The sequence below is a fragment of the Vulpes vulpes genome, chromosome 12, assembly GCF_048418805.1.
Source record: "Vulpes vulpes isolate BD-2025 chromosome 12, VulVul3, whole genome shotgun sequence".
Lineage (NCBI taxonomy): Eukaryota > Metazoa > Chordata > Mammalia > Carnivora > Canidae > Vulpes > Vulpes vulpes.
The window spans coordinates 125,900,579-125,906,241 of NC_132791.1; positions in this window are offsets into that span (position 1 = coordinate 125,900,579).

The following is a 5,663-nucleotide window of genomic DNA, read 5'->3' on the forward strand; positions in this document are numbered from 1 at the left end:
AGTCATTTTGACTAAATTCCAGTTTGACTTGCAAGTCTCCTTTCCTTCTTTCTTTCTTTTTTTAAAAATATTTTATTTGTTTATTTGAGAGAGCACAAGTGAGAGAGTATGAGCAGGTGAAGGGGCAGAGTGAGTAAGAAGCAGACTCCCCACTAAGCTGGGAGCTGTACTTGGGGCTCCATTCTGGGAGCTAAGATCATGAACTAAGCTGAAGGAAGATGCTTCACAGACTGAGCCACCCAGGCACCTTGTAAGTCTCCTTTCATGTATGACCATCCCTGAGTCCTCAGGTACCTGAATCATCACAGTACCCCCCATGTTGGTACCACCCACTCAAACAAGACACTAGTTCTCCGCAGCCAGAATTGTTAATCCTACTTGTTAGCTAAAGTTCCAGTTCATGGGCTTGATCCAACACTAGCTTCTTTTTTTTTTTTTAGTTCATTCATTCTGTAAGTGCCTATGTGAAACTATGATGTGTTGGGCATTATACTAGCCACTGGGGATAAAAACGGCTAATAAGACAGGCAAGCCCCCTTCTCAAGAAGCATATCATTTAGTGGGGAGACAGATCTATGAATGGGTGGTTATAATGGCATAATTAGTTCTTCAAAGAGAGAAGGGTGGGGTGAGTGTTGTTGGAAGAGATTCCAGGCAGAGGGAACAGCAAGAATAGAAATTCAAAGGTCAGACAGCATGGCAATTATTCCAGGAAATTGGAAGTATCAGCACAGCTGAAGCACGAAGTACCTCTCCAATCCCTGGCTGAAGCTATGGCACGTAAAGGCGGGTCTCAAGGTTCTGACTGCACCTGACTTCCAGGTTGGACCATCTCTGGCTTTCCTCACTGTCATGTCTCCTCACTCACTGGAAGGGACCTCCTGCCACCAATAATCATGAACAGTGTCTATGCTTACATAGGAATTAGACACAGCCTGGGAACACTTGGGAACACTTTGCCACCCATACCCACAGCAGTGAGTTGAATTCTCCCCACTTACCATCTCTCCCTTGGGGTGGCTCTTCATTGGGTGATGGTCTCTTCTTGCCATGAATCTTAGGCTGCCCATTCAAACACCTTTTAAAGTTGAGCTGCTCACATTACAGTGTCAGCCAACCAAATGAATTTTAAAAAGAAAGTATTTTGAAGTGCTAGCTTTGGTTTTTCTTTCAGTCTTCCTTAAACTCACTACTAAATTGGACATCTTTTGGAACATCTGTTCCTGCCCCCAACCTTTTAAAAAAATTTTAAGTAATCTCTGCACACAATGTGGGACTCGAACTCATGACCCAGAGATCAAGAGTTGCATGCTCTACTGACTGAACCAGCCAGTCAGCCCTGGGATGTCCCCTTTTTATCTAATGATTTTCTTACATTGAGGAAATACACACATTTTTGTTAGTTGTTGACAGTCCTAACACCATATCTGGTTGCCAACTCTTCTCTCTAGGACTGCCAAGTAGTTGGCCTTATAGGTACAAGAAAATTAGAGATATAATTCATGTCCCAAGCCCTGGTTCTAAGGAAAGAGCCCTAAGATATTCCAACCTGACCAGCAGTTTTTTTATAAGATTTTTTTATTCATGAGACACACACACACACACACAGAGGCAGAAACAGAGGCAGAGGGCAAAGCAGGCTCCATGCAGGGAGCCCAATGTGGGACTCGATCCCAGGACTCCAGGATCACACCCTTGTGGAAGGCACCGCTAAACCACTGAGCCTCCCGGGCAGCCCTTGACCAGCTTTTCAATCACATTTCCATCTTTGCTCCATTCACCCAGACAGGGATATGTGAAAATCGTCATAAAATGATGGTGCTGGCACTGTTGTCCTTTTTTTTTTTTTTTTTTTAGATTTATTTATTAAGTTAGAGAGAGAGAGAGAACATGTGAGCAGGGGGAGGGGCAAAAGGAGAGGGAGACTCCTCCAGCCGACTTCCTGCTGAGTGGGAGGCCCGATGGGGCTTGATCTCACTGCCCCGAGATCATGAACCTGGAGATCATGACCTGAAATCAAGAGTCGACTGCTCAACTGGCTGAACCACCCAGGGGCCCCGCAACTATTGTCTTCTAATGTTGGCTTTCAATCATTTTAGAAGGCATCTCAAAGGGACAGTCTACATTGCACTTTTGCTTTTTTTTTTTTTTTTTTTTTTTTTTACACTAACCATGAACTATATCCTCTCACTGAATAACAAATTGGGGAATCCTTCTTTAGAAGGCAATGTCACATTAAAAGATAAAGGTCTTATCTGCAATTTTGTTTTCCTCCACTTTCTTCCTATTTATTTAGAATCAAAATAACAAGATTCACAGAAAGGAGTCCTCTCTTGTTCTGCAAACCTGTCCCTTGGGTGGTATCCTGACACATCAATAAATGTTTTCAAACCAAGTATGGATATTCTGGTCTCTTCCACCCCCACCTTCATCCATTGACCATCAGATATACTGGAGAAATAATTGTCAAACTGTATTGGAGTGGCTTGATCTCGTGTGACCCCTCACTTTCCTTTTAGCTCATGGTGAAGGGGACTGATTTTCTTTTTGCTTAGCTGTCCCTTTTACACCCCTGGGACACAATTCTTTGTGCCATTCACACCTTCCCACAGCCCTCTGGGCATGTGATCCATGTCATTCCTAAATGGGATCCCAGAGCCTTCCTCAGCAGGTAGGGTATGTGTGTTACCTCCTTGAGAGCTCACGATCCAGAATCCTGTCCTGAATGCCTAGAGTGCCCCCAGTAGATAGGGATCAAATAAACTAAGCTGGTTCTGTGCCTCTCCTCCCAAATATATTACTTATCATTTTTGAGATATATTTTATCATTTTCCTGCTTTTAGAAAGTCTTTAAAAATATTTTGGCACTGGGATCCCTGGGTGGCTCAGCGGTTTAGGGCCTGCCTTTGGCCCAGGACGAGATCCTGGAGTCCCGGGATCGGGTCTTGCATAGGTCTCCGTGCATGGAGCCTGCTTCTCCTTCTGCCTGTGTCTCTGCACCCCCTCCCCCCACATATCTATCATGAATAAATAAATAAATAAATAAATAAATAAATAAATAAATAAAATCTTAAAAAAAATATTTTGACACAGAAGACTTTTCTCAGCTGACCTATGTCTACCTGTAGCTTCTCTTCTGTTTACCTGTCCCATATGCCCCGCTCCACCCTTCATTTCCTATCATTTCTTACTATTTGTAGTTTTCAAGTATGCCATGCTCTCTTCTAGTGCTGTGATCTTGCACATCTGTTCCCTTTTTCTGAACTTTCTTCTCTTTCCTTTCCTGGCTAATTCATTTGTTAAGGTTGTCATTAGGTGTTATTACTTCTTGGAAGTTATCCTCGGAGATTCCCTTCTGTGAGCCTCATGCCTAACACGCTCTTAGCACCTAACCCATTGCATAGTTTGTTGTTTGTCTCATTTCTTTTTAGTCCATGGGAGTCTCATTTCAAAGCTAAATTTTAGTTCCTAGCTGGTTGACCATCATCGCTAGATAAGCATCCATCAAGTCCATCAAGAAATGCTTGGCTAGGTATAATAATCTTGGGAATAGACATGTACCAGTTTCTATGATTAAGTGCATGATCTGTGCTCGCCATAGTGTAAGAAAAGAGGAGGCATGAGATCTGTAGTCCAAAATTTCTGTCACAGTAATGAGCGAAGCAAACTTCTTTTAAACTTTAGGCAGTTGAAACAGCTTTTCCAAAGGCAGTTGGCATCTTTATGAAATATTCATGGTGCTTACTTCTTTTGATCTATCTCTATCACCACCCCGAACAGTTGGACAGTGTTTATGAATGACTCAGCAGAGCCCAGTGTGTTGAGCACATATTTGAGTTCATCTACAAACAGAGAGATACTGGAGAAATGTCCTCTTTTCCAACTGCAAAAAGTTAGGGTAAAACTACATTTATAAGTAGCATAGTTAAATAAAACTTACTGTACACCTACTGTATGTTAGAAACTTATTTCTCCTTTATCTTGTTAAGTATTCATTTTTAGTCATACCTTGAAAGTGAGAAGACTGGTCAGAAAGGCTCAGAAAGGACAGATGACCAGCCTTAAGACAGAGCTAATGAGAGGCAGAGCTGAGAGGCAAGTCCAGTTCTTTCCACCTCAGATCACGTAGAGTTCTTTTCAATCACAGGGCTGCTGCTCTGGATTATCAGATGAGTGACTCTAGGGCAGAAGGCATATTCCCTTATTCTGGGCTTAAAGTGCCAAAGGATAGTATATATCAGCGTCCTCCAGGCAAATAATTTAACTGCTCTACAGCTCGATCACACAGGGTGTGCAATGTACACAATTCTGTTTCCCAAGAGTTTGATACAAAGTCCTGGAATCATGTTTTCTTTGTCAACTGAGCACTAGACAAGAAAGGACAAGAATATTGATGGCTGATTAAAGCTATTTTCAATGTGTCAGTGTTATCTATGGGGATTAAGTAGAAACGACAACTATGTCTACAGCATTAGCCACTTACACAAACTTGCAGGGATTTGTCACATGGAGATGTTTTCATCTGCTTATTAGATCATTTTAAAATAAAGAACTTGGGAAAGAAGGGTTTTTGGATTCACAGACCATATTTTGCATACTATCATGTGACCTCAGATAAGTTACTGAACTTTTGTGAGCCACAATTTTCTTAGCCATAAAAATAGAGAATAATATTTTCTTTGTAGGAAGGTTAGGCATTATTTAGATATCCTATATTTAATTAGATAATTAGTGTCTGTCAATTAGTAAATATTCAATAAGCAATAGTTAATATTGTAGTATCAGTAAAGTGTGTACAATGTTTGGAACATTGTGGCCCTAAAAAAGTGTAAAGGATTTGTGGTGGGCAATGCTGCTGAGATGCCAACGCTATTTAAGTGGGAGAATTAAACACTCTGTTAAAGTTGGGATAGATTTTTAAAAATATTTTATTTATTTATTTGACACAGAGAGAGAAAATGAGAAAGAGAGAGTTCACGCGAGTGGGGAGCCTGACTCAGGTGCTGATCCCGGGACTCTGGGATCATGAGCTGAGCTGAAGGCTGATGCTTACCCAACTAAGCCACCCAGGTGCCCAAAGTTGGAATTTTTTTTTTTTAAAGCAGAGGAAAGGGATAGGAGAATTGCCGATTCCTTTACTCCAAAATAATATAGCATTTTTCTCAAAATGCAAGGACATTTGAGTAATATCTGGATTCCTGCACCAACCCTGGACATACTGATGGAATCTCTAGGGTGGGCCTTGCTACATTTTAAACTTACTCCCTAGATGATTCTTATAATCACTAAAGCTTGAGAACCACAAATCTACAACATCCACACATGCCAAACCACAGGACTTGTATCTCTAATACTATTAAGGTTTTGGGTGCTGGCTGGATTCACAAGTTCTCCCAGTTTCATTTTCTCAGAAGGATCACAGAATTCTCACCCCATTCCCTTGAATTACAAACTTATGTTCTTGTTCTTCCCCATGTTTCCAGGTACAAGCTCTCCTTGTACCCCTTATCCCCCATTCTTAGTCGTTCCCATGCCAGATCTATAGATGCTCTCTCAAAAGTATTTGGTTCATCGTACCTACAGATTCAGATGTTCTCTACACCTCCACTTTACTAATATGAATACTAATGCTAATGAAAGTTAGTATTTCTAAACCAGAGGTT